The following is a 12,774-nucleotide window of genomic DNA, read 5'->3' as shown; positions in this document are numbered from 1 at the left end:
GCCAAACTGGTGAACCTCATTGCAAAAATGTATGAGCAAACCAAATGCTCAGTCGTGGTAAATGGAAAGATCACCGATTGGTTTGAAGTCCTAGTTGGTGTTAGACAGGGATGTCTTCTCTCACCATGCCTGCGCCTCTTCAATCTATATCTGGAGTTTGTCATGAAGACCATCCAAAATCTTGGCTCCGGTGTGCAGATAGGTGACATGTGCATTAACAACATCCGATATGCAGATGACACCACACTCATGGATATGGACTTTGAGAACCTGCAAAATCTTCACGAATGAATTGGAAAAAGCTGCAGCAGTTGGGGAATGAAAATTAACCCAACAAAATGCAAGATCATGTCTGACGATCCAAGAGATATCATGCTGAACCAAATTCCCATTGACAAAGTAAATAACTTTGTCTTTCTGGGTAGTAGTGTGCCCTCAGTAGAAGAGGATATTAAACGTCGCACAAAGTTGGCAGCCTGAGCATTTGGTAGATTGAAAAATACCATCTGGTCCAACCATGACATCACCAGATCGCTGAAAGTAAGGATCTACCAGTCAGGGTCGCTCATCCTCCCTATTGCCACCTATAGGTCAGAATCCTGGGCGTTACGTGAATCCGATTGACACAGACTGGATGTTTTTGAAATGCGATGCCTTAGGGCAATGCTTGGAGTTTCACTACTTGACAAAATCCGCAACAATTCCATCAGACAGAGTCTCAACATCACTAGCTCCATCAATGATGTTATCTGCCGGAGACGTTTGAAATGGGCTGGGCATATTTTCAGGATGCCTCTACATCGGCTTCCCTACCAAGCCTACATTAATGACTTCAGCAAGAAAAGACCACCAGGTCGTCCACCAACCAGATGGAAGGACCAAATTCAGAGGGACTTGGAAATGACCCCACATGAAGCAAAGACACAAGCAACAGACAGAACTGAGTGGAGGAGGCTTACTCGGCAGAGTGCAAAGGGCCACACCGTCCTGTGCAGATAAGTCAAGTGTTTGGTGGGTGTGTGGTTTGGTTTACAAACTTGGTTCAAGTTGTTTGGGTTGTTTGTTGATGGATCGGGTGCGTCTGTACAAGATATTTCGTGTAGGGGTGGTTTTGTGTGTTTCACGACAATATATTAACACAACAACTCAATTTGTGAGTGTTAAAGTGGGGGCAGAATCTGAACTAAACTTTATTATACGGAATGGAAAATTATGTAAGTCAAAGAATATAGTTGTATTTTCCTGAAATCGGAAGTAAGGTCGTTATATATATATAAAATACGGGAAAACTTACACACGATAATAAGTGAAAGCCTTTAATACCAGACTTTTAAGTAAAACAGAATACTTCGTAATCCATCTTGAAATGGAACTTCTACAAAATAGCAATCATAACGATTCCGTGTATGCTATGTCTGTCTGTCAATGTTGGTATGAAAACGTTGCAGGGAATGGTAAATTACAAATTACAACATAAATGACAGGTCGCAGTTAATAGAAGAAGATACATCTCACCTGCGACACAATCATGATAATAATAGTTGAGAAGAAAAGCAATAATTTAAAAACAAACTGGAACAACAACAACGAATTCAAGATATGATATTCATAAAGCGCCAAAGTTGTTATACAGCCTGTCTCAAAAACAATTGTGCAAGTGAAAAGCGCCCTCTTTGGCAATTAGAAAATACCGTTGTGACGTGATGCTTACATCAACGTCAACGGCACAGTCTTAGCTCTCAAATACCGTTTGTTCTGTTCAATTTGCTCTTTTTAATCTCGAGATGTTTAGTTAACAACGAAAGGGTAAAATCACAATTGTGCCACTTTTACTAGGGAATAGGGCTGTACATGTAAATCAATGATAGCTGATGTTGATGCATCTAATACACGCCCCCTTCGGGGCTCGTGCATTAGACGCATCAACCCCAGCGTGCGTGCATTATTTTGTCTAATTTCATTAATTTGTCAAATTTCATGAACTTGTCAAAGTTCATTAACCTATAAGTGTGCAATATTTGTTTGTCTTTTAACATGTCTTGAATGACAAAGAGAACAGAATTTACCATGGTAAAATCATTGACATGTACATGTATTTAATTTACAGCAGAATGTGAAATATTTATCGTTTAATTTGTCGTAAGTGGAAAAAGAGAATTATTATACCTTTATCATGATAAAACATTAAAAACAATTTTGTATTGTTGTGTAATTGATGCATTCTTTTGATTTTACGAAGGAACTCTTGATAAACTTGATGCTGTCATTGATTTACATGTACAGCCCTCTTCCCTAGTAAAAGTGGCACAATTGTGATTTTACCCTTTCGTTGTTAAGTAAGCATAATCTCGAGATTAAAACAAGCAAATTGAACAGACTAAACGGCATTTGAGAGCTAAGACTATGCCCTTGACGTTGATGTAAGCATTATGTCACAACGGTATTTTCTAATTGCCACAGAGGGTGCTTTTCACTTGCACAATTTTTTTGAGACAGGCTGTATGCACTGTCAATGATCGGGGATGATGTCAATTTCTCCATATAATCTGTAGCCTATACTATGCCTTTCATGAAATGTATGTTTTTCATAAAAATACGACAGCGATATACATTATAGATCAAATTCAAGCGTACTCATCTCTTAGAGTACTACCCAAGGGTAGATAAAGTGAGGAGGGAACAACCGATCGAAGACAAAACCAATTTAGAAGTGAAAGAAGTGCATGGAAGTAAAACAAATATTGCACACATCAAAGAGAATAGTTTCGACAGTCCAGTCACGATGTACCTTGACAGTATGCCGAAAACTGAAAAACAACAAACAACCCGGGCAAACAACAATTACAATATGAGCTATAGGAAGATAAAACTTGTCGCATTTTTTTCTGTTTTTGTCTTACGATGACTTTGGAATTTACAAAATCTTATTTGTCAAAAGTAGTTGTTAAAACTAGTCAATAACACTCATTTTTAAGCGAATGTTTCAGAGAAGCCATTCTCCGTCATCAGCTGTGCAATGCTATATGGGTAGACTGACTGATGATTATCTAGTGTTTCTAGATGTTGACAAGGTCCTTTTTGTCCATTTTGATGGTCTTTATTATTCTGGAAGGTCTCGGCCCTGTCCATATGAGGGTGGACCTAGGTCTCTTGCTTGATTTTTGTGGCTTCCCTCACTTTGCTCCGCCAAAACTTATCTTCTCTGCAGAGGAATTTAACATTTTCAATGTCCGGTGTGTCAATGAGTTCGAAATGCAAATGAGGTTTTCTTGAGAGGTCAAACAGATGTGCCTAGGCGTACGGGAATGGTTTTATATTTGGAGAAGGATTCCGAGTCGCATTATTTTTGTAAGTTTTTTGGTTTGAAGACGTTTAAAAAAACCAATTCCTCTCAGCCGCGGCGTTTACTGACGTGATTTATTTCTTCTTTTCGATCTTTCGGATCGGTAACCTAAGTATCTACCCAGTGGCAAAGATTTCTGATTACGCTTTCTGCGTTTGTGTGCAAGCGGACGGTAGGAATCGAAGGCCAAACACTGGTCAGTACGTAGGGTTTCGGTAAACACTGATCTTTACCGAACCGTCCGTTTGTCTTTTCATCAAAGTATCTAGAATGGTAATTGACCGTCGACCTTGGGTATGTTAATTTCAACTCTTAATGCTGTCAGTGAACTGCTACTTTCTTTTATTAATTACCACGAAGGTATCATCAACATAACGTAGCCAAATTCATGTGGTCAGCGGTGACTGTTAGATCTATGTTTTCAAAACACTCCATTTATTATAATATATAAGTTGGCTGACCGGGATCCATGATCCTGTTGGTATAAATTGTCCTCTAAACTTGAAATAAGTAGTGGTGGTTAAGCAGCATTCGAAGAGCTCTTGTCTTTATAAAACAATTATTTTACTATTTCCAAAGCAACATCGACCGGGACACTGGTGAACAGAGAGGTTACATCCTAAGCTGTTAAGACTTCCGCTTCAAGTTTAAGATTTTAAGTTTAAGAGTTTGGCCTTGGGAATTCTGGATACGGTGAGAAAAATTCCCAACCAATGGTGGTAAAAGGTATGCTAAATTATTTAATTTGTTTGTTTGCTCGCTTGGTTAATTGCTTGGTTGATTATTTATTTACATTGCTTGCTGATGTGTTGGTTCAATGGCTTGCTTGGGTTGTTCTTTGGTGGATCAGCCTCAGATGCGGTGTGGGGATGTGTCTAGGGTGTGGATGCGGTGTGTCTATGTTGGGTGTGGTACGTGGTAATGTAAATGTGGGGGTGTCTATGTGGGGTGTGGTATGTGGGGTGTGTTTGACTATGCGTATGTTTCACGACACTAAATTAACACATCTGCTCAATTTGGGAGTGTTAAACTGAGGCCAGAATCTGAACGAAACTTAAAATATGAAATGGAATATTACATTTGTCATCGTAGTGACAAACCAATAAATAATAAATAAAGGAATAATGTTGTATTTTTCTGAAATCGCAAATAAGGTCGTAATATAGAAAACTTACACACGATAATAAGTGAAAGCCTGTGAGTGAACGCTTCTAACATCATACTCTTAAGTATCAGAATACTTCGTAATCCATCTTGAAATGAAACTTCTATAAAATAGCAATCATAACAATCCCGTGTATGCATATCTCTCTATCAATGTTGGTATGAAAACGTTTATTACAAATTCCAACACAGATGACAGGTCGCGGTTAATAAAAAGAAAATACACGCACAATCTCACCTGCGACATAATCATTATTTAAATGTTCATTCAAAAACAATAATTATTTGGTTCTGGCGGTGGTATGGTCGGTAGCTCGGGGTCGGTAGTTAAAATTATTTTGCTTACACCAATCTTTACCCGCCAAACGACTAAATTAACGCCCCACATTCCTGCATGATAAATATCATTGATATGCTCATACGCACTGGCTTACTTTAGAAGAAAAGCGAAAATAAGAAAACTGGGACAACATAAACAATGCATTCAAGATATGGGATTGATAAAGCGCTAACGTTGTTATGCAATGTCAATGATCTGGGATGATCGCAATTTTTCCATATGATCTATAGCCTATATATTATGTCTTTCATGGAATGCATGTTTTTCATAAAAATACGACAGCGACATACATCAAATTCTAGCGTACGTTCATCTATTAGAGTACTACCCAAGGGTAGATAAAGTGAGGAGGAAACAACAAATCAAAGACAAAACCAATTTAGAAAATTAAACTTTGGTATAATCATCTCTAGTACTTCCATGGTATAATGAAAGCAGTACACATAAGTAAAAAAACCAAATACCGTATTGCACACAGCAAAGAGATTAGTTTTAGACATTTAAGTAAAATAATGGGCACACCTAGAAAAATTGGAATACCAATCAAAGTTTTTGCTTCAACTGGAACGGCAACTTCAGAAATATCGTTTGGATTTCTGGCTCAAATTAATTTACTCCAACGCGAACGCATGATTAGTTACTGCACCAACAGCGTTTTGGTCGCTTAAACTCGGGCCATGTGTATCAATGGGCGTTCAAAAGAAGAGCTTGTATTCTGCATCAAAATGTATCTTTTGTTTGGTCAAGTGGTTATTAGTCCCACTTCAAGACAAACGACTCTATCCTAGGCTCGTTTTATCTTTTCTGTTTGGGGAGCTCTATTGTTCAGAAACGAAAACGCAAGGGATTGTGTGAATTGATCTGTTCCTTGAATTCATTGTTAACTTTGAAGTACCAATCAGCTTATTTCAATAGAGGTAGATACCTGTTGTTAATAAACAAGGATGGATAAGACGAGATTATGGGACACCCACTGTGTGTGGAAGACCGGTGTATTTAGTAGTCTAGCGCCCCTTTCGCTTGAATGTCCTGTAATACCGATAGGCCTTTGATGTTGGTAAACTTTGGGCTTTCTTCATCTTTTTGTTGCTAATTTTACCCTGCTATGCATTTGGAAAACTTAAGCAGTTTGCCTATCATCAACATGGACAAATTTTAATAAACTGAATTAGCTCATCACTCCTCTCGCCCTCCTCTCCTCTCTTTTCCTCTCCACTCCTGTCCTCTCCGCTCCTCTCCTCCCCTCCCCTCCACCCGATCATCTCCTCGTCTCATCATCCCCACTCTCTCATTTCCCCTTACTTCGCAATTTGCCATCTTTAACATGTTTAACCTGGTCAATAAATGAAAAATAATATACATTTAAAATAGATTTGAGTCAGGCAATTTTGCCTGAAGCAATTATCAGATTACCAATTCCAATGAAAGAAATCCAATTAGTTTCACTTCAACGCCCCTCTTTGGTGTTGCATATTATCAAATTTTAGGGTGTATTTGGGACGAAAATAATTCCCCGTTTCATCTCTACATAATCATATGACCGATTTTTGCGCGATTGCGCGAACAAGTAAGCCCCCTATACCTAATTCTTGGCAACACTGATTACTAATGTATATTAATGTATATTTCTACGCTGGGCTATTTTCACGAGCCACTCCCGCCTAGGCTGAAGTACCTATACAAGTATACACCCAACGCAAGTCAATTGAAGCCGTACAATTTATCGCGAATTTACGACCGTAAAATTTAGACACTTCTTTTGTCTAGATTAGCATCAACCCTCTCATTTCACGTTTTTCACTGTCAGAAATTAACATAACTCCCGAAACCGAAACAGAACTTATCTTCGTTCAACTTTTCTGTAGTCAACAAAAGACTAGAATAAAAGGATTGTTCACACGTACCATGCTAACACTTCAAAATAACAATGAGATCAGAAACCGAAACCGAAACAGAAAAGATGAAACGAGGGCTAGGCGCTTCGTTTGAATTAACATGAATGAGTTCGCGGACTCCGAATTTTCTACAAAGAAATTTGTACCGATGTCTTTAGAGTGTAAAACAACAAGCGTACACTTCCCTGGTTCGCCCAACTCTGGAGTATGCGGCCACTCTATCATGCGTCTATGGAGCCCACACCACAAGCATCTGTAGTCATGTCATCATCAACACAGACCTTCAGTAAGAAGATCCAGGAGGTAATCTACAGTGGATAACCTGAGCTGTACATGGGCTCAGAAGTGTCAGTAGCTGGCAACCCTCCCAACTAGTCCAGCACCAAGTCTTCAGTGTTATACACCCTCACTCTTTTCATCCTTTCTTCACCAGTTCACCATCGTCTTCGAGTATTTTTGCAACAAAGGTAGTTGTATTGTATTCCTTAGGAGCTCTTAGGGTTAGGGTGAAGTCAAGGGTAACATTTGGGGTAAAGAGTCCATGTTTACTTTCCTAGAGTGTGAACCCTGAGTGTAAGTTTGAAAACACTTTACATGTTCTGGGTATACGACTCGTATATATATATATGAGTCAAGTACTTGATTCAGGATGTATTTTGCATTCTCGTCCGTTCAATTTACCATTAGCTACGTTCCCAAGACAGCTTTGATAAGTGTTACAGAATCAATTATCTTACTGCTTATTAAATAAATAAATAAATAAATGTAGACATTTATAGAGCGCTTTATGCCGTAAACAGCCTCTAAGCGCTTTACATTTATTCCGCCGTCATTAGAATATGTCGGAACAACGTTTGCAGCCTACAAGTGGCGCAGGGTCCATCAGTACAACGACTGTGACTACCCCCAACAGCTTCCCATTGCACCTGGGTGGGGTGAGGCAAGCGAGGCAAAGCGCCTTGCCCAAGGGCGCAACACGGTGGTGGGACGGGGAATCGAACCCACGCACGTCGAGCAAGCTCTCAGATTATGAGTCCAAGGCCGTAACCACTGAGCCACCGTGCCCTCTTAACTATATATAGGAGTACGTGGATTTTGTTTTCAATGTGCATAATTAAGTTTTATATCATGTTTTAAACTTTAAAAGAGACTAAGAAATCACACTAATACATGGGTTCGGTCAGTGTCGTACACACAAATTAAAAAACTGGGGTTTTTGAAAATGTGACCATGGTGACAGACAAAATATTTTGTGGTTCTGTTTTGCACAGTTCTCCTCTATCATCGTACAAACGGTTAAGGTCGTTGTACGATGTATCACTATCCGGGTATGGTTTCACGACTTTGCAAACACTTTAGTTGAAACCTAAACCTTACGATGCTTCTTACGTGTCTCTCTTAACATGTTCAATAGACAGAATGGATTGAAAGACTGCATATGAAGTGTTTCCCTAAACAAAAATTGACCAGACTTAGGCTATATAGCCTATACTCGTGCATGAAAACCCCCACATTGGAGAGAGGAAACAAGGGGTAATGGCTCTCAGCTTCTCTCCGACCCAGGCATCAAAACGCACATATATAGAGAAAATATAGAGCGCCATTAGCATTTTAAAAACTGTACTTAATTTTTGGGACTGTTTTGACCGCCCACTAATTCCAATATGTAAAATTCAGTTATTTTTTCTCTCCAATAAATTGCAAGCCCATTTCCAGAAGCACTTTCAAAATACACGCATAGTATATTTTATATTATTGCAATATTCAGGATGTTTACAAACAAAATTAGAAGTTGCTGATCACAATCTTAATTTGACAACAGGAGAAAGCTTCTATTTGAGTGTACAATTTACACGTGGATGAGGGGATAAAAGAACTTCCTTCCAATATCGATAAAAATGTTGATAAAAAGTGAGGATTTTGAGGAAAAATAACGTGAGTGGATGTCGACGCCCGGGATGTTATGAATAGCAACACAAAACTCATCACAGAGTAAAGTTAGCTCCCTGAAGATGTAATACCTCAGGAGTAAAAAGAGCGTGCTTCAAACGCGAATTTCGATGAGCAAAGAGCCCTTATACTACGTCATTGTGTCACTGAAATGGAGACTAAGTATACATGTCGAATACATGACTATCCTAAAAATAAAGCCTGCCACGAAAGACAAAGTGCTTGAATTGAAGACAAGTAGCTTGCAGCATTTAGAAAAGAGAAAATAAATAAAAGGAATAGTCAGACTTGTACCTATATGGGGGCACGTGTCCCTCCCTAAAAGAACAAAAAGTTTGAACCCATTGTCGAAAAACAAGATGATCCGTCAAATAATCTGGCTCGGCATCTGACATTCTCGGATGATTCACCTCGGATAAGTCTATAATCCCTTTAACCCTTTTTATTTAATCATGCTAATTCTGTTCTTTACTTCTTAAATTAAGCTTTAAAAGAGTTTTCTTCTCTCTCAAATCAGTATGGTGGCGATATAGACCTCAATCAAGGGATAATGTTCCTTAATGCCTCATCCCAACCCTATCTAATCAACGTAAATGGCATGTTTTCTTCTGGCGATGGTCTATTGTTTATATAGCTTTCTAACTTCTATAAATATTACAAGACAAAAAAAAACATATACGTAGGACCAAACTATTTGTTGTCACCCACACATATGTGAAGTTAAAAATAAAAATAAATAAATGTTGGTATTTATACAGCGCCTTTCACATGTGAACATGTACCAAAGCGCTTCACATTTATTCCGCCGTCGTTAGAATATGTCAGCTGCCATACAATGCCCAAGGCATGCTCATACCTTTGGGCGGCGCTCAATGGACAGTATTCATAGCAGCTCCCCATTTCACACCTGGGTGGAGAGGAGTAATCGAGATAAAGCGCCTTACTCAAGGGCACAACACGATGGCGTCGCTGGGGCTCGAACCCGCAATCTTCCGATTATGAGTCGTAGCCCGTTCCGCTCGGCCACCGTGCTCTTGAAATGGTTATATTTATATTCCACGAATTCTTCCGAATCATTCATTCTACAGTGGATATATTTTGACAAGAGATAACGAATTGTACATGCCTGTTATTTGAATGTGAAATCTAACACATATCCAGCACGGTTTTGCTTGCTCCAATTTCTGACGCTTGACCTTGAACCAGATCCAACAACAGATCAAAGACAAAACCAATTTAGAAAATTAAACTTTGCACACAGCAAAGGGATTAGTTTTATACAATTTAAGTCAAATAATGGGTACACATAGACAAAATTGGAACACCAATCAAAGTTTTTGCTTGCTAGTAGAGAGTTTGCGAAATGAAGTTTGAAAATTTACTTCAACTGGAACGGCAACTTCAGACAATATGGATTGAATTTCTTGCTCAATTTTATCCAACGCGAACGCATGATTAGTCACTGCACCAACGGCGTCTTGTCGCTTAAACTCGGGACATGTGTATCAATGGGCGTTCAAAAGAAGAGCTTGTAACCGACTGCATCAAAATGTATCTTTTGTTTGATCAAGTGGTTATTAGTCCCACTTCAATACAAAAGATCCTTTCTTATGTGCTTTGTTTTAAAAAACATGAATGAACTGAATTTTCTACAAAGAAACTTGTACCGATGTCCTCAGAGTGAAAAACAACAAGCGTACCCTGGTTCGCCCAACCCTAGAGTATGGGGATTGATAGCTTGGAAAGAGTGCAAAGGAGAGCCGTAAGATTCGTCACAGGAAGAACCAGCGTCACTGCTTTAAGGTCTGACATGTGTCTACCAACTCTGGAGCAGTGGCGGACAGTATCTAAGCTGTGTATGCTCTATAAGATCAACAAACAAGACGTATCATCAGTCAATGTTCCCAGCCACTACCGGTATGTACCGAAAATAACACCAACTATACTGCAGTTACAGTCCGTTTTCCTATACACAATACACAGTGCTCTCACCATTGAGCAGTGACCTGTACAAATCGTGCCATGTTAGAAGTATAGGCATTTGCCTAGTTAACATCACTGTATGAAAAATAACCGGCCAATATTTAAAGTATTCTCCAAACTTCTAGCAAATATATTTCTCTTACATGACCTAAAATTACAGCTAGGTTAGATGTTCAGAAATAGTCGCACTTTCGTAAAATATGAGTGAGGGCAAGGCATAGCTAGCTCATAGCTAGCCAACTCCCCGTGTTAATTGAATGGAGATTTGACCGAAAATATTGACAACGGACCGCTCAGTTCTGAAGGATGCCACAGAAAAACGGTACAAGCTACATTTAATGTATTCTATGAAATTCTAGAAAATATAGTTTTGTAACATGTCCTAAATTTTTAGCTAATTTAGGTGTTTGGAAATAGTCGCACTTTTGTGTTTTAGGAAGGATATGTAAACGACAGATAACACCCAAAAATATGAAGAAATTATTTCCAAACCGTGTTAAGTCAACAATCATTGTGTTGCTCATTTTCAAGAATGCTGGTTAACAAAAAGCAGACCATTGTCTCATTTCGTGAACAAAGGTCCACATACCATTGTTTCCTTTCGTTTCCTTTATAATCGGTTACCCAACTGAAACAATAATACCAGCTCATTGCGATACCGCACATATAAAACAGACACATGTGCACAACCAGAGAAGATCTGATTTAATCAGTTGAGTTGTTTTCAATGAGTGTTATCTTGGTTTAATAGCTTTCAATGGGGTTTAAGTCCTGCAAAGGTCGTGGTGAATTCTACTGTAGACATGACTGCATCATGTCATGCAGACCACGAAGAGGCACTCTGCGCACTGTACTGTGATTTCAACCAGAATTGATTTATATACAGGTATAGTTTCTATCCCAGCACTATACCAATATGGAAACAGCTATACCAGCATCTGTAGTCATGTCACCATCAACACAGACCTTCAGTAAGAAGATCCAGGAGGTAATCTACACTCTATAGTGGACAACCTGAGCTGTACATGGGCTCAGAAGTGTCAGCAGCTGTTTCCACCAACTAGACCAACACCAAGTCTACAGTGTTATGCACCCTCAGTTTTTTCGTCCTTTCTTCACCATCGTCTTCGAGTATTTTTGCAACAAATGTAGTTGTATTGTATACCTTTAACCTTAGAAGCTCTTACTTAGGGTTAGGGTTGAAGTCAAGGTTAACATTTGGGGTAAAGAGCCCATGCTTACTTTCCTACAGTGTGAACCCTAAAAGTTTGAAATCACTTGAAAATTAGTACAATCGAGAGAATGTATTCTTTCTATTTTATATGTTCTGGGTACACGACTCGTACATATACATGAGTCAAGTACTTGATTCAGGATGTATTTTGCATTCTCGTCCGTTCAATTTACCATTAGCTACGTTCCCAAGACAGGTTTGATAAGTGTTACAGAATCAATTATCTTACTGCTTATTAACTATATATAGGTGTACATGGATTTTGTTTTCAATGTATACATAATCAAGTTTTATATCATGTTTTAAACTTTAAAAGAGACTAAAGAATCACTCTAATACATGGGTTCGGTCAGTGTCGTACACACAAATTAAAAAACTAGGGAAGTTTTTGAAAATGTGACCATGGTGACAGATAAAATATTTTGTGGTTCTGTTTTGCACAGTTCTCCTCCATCATCGTACAAATGGTTAAGGTCGTTGTACGATGTATCACTATCCGGGTATGGTTTCACGACTTTGCAAACACTTTAGTTGAAACCTAAACCTTACGATGCTTCTTACGTGTCTCTCTCAACATGTTCAATAGACAGAATGGATTGAAAGAGTGTATACGAAGTGTTTCCCTAAGGATTAGTCTAAACAAAAATTGTCCAGACTTAGGCTACATAGCCTATACTCGTACATGAAAACCCCCACATTGGAGAGAGGAAACAAGAGATAATGGCTCTCAGCTTCTCTCCGACCCAGGCATCAAAACGCACATAGAGAAAATACAGAGCGCCATTAGCATTTTAAAAACTGTACTTAATTTTTGGAACTGTTTTGACCGCCCAATAATTCCAATATGTAAAATTCAGTTATTTTT

This window comes from Amphiura filiformis, chromosome 15, assembly GCF_039555335.1.
Source record: "Amphiura filiformis chromosome 15, Afil_fr2py, whole genome shotgun sequence".
In the NCBI taxonomy this organism is placed as follows: Eukaryota; Metazoa; Echinodermata; class Ophiuroidea; order Amphilepidida; family Amphiuridae; genus Amphiura; species Amphiura filiformis.
This window is presented reverse-complemented; position numbering follows the sequence as displayed.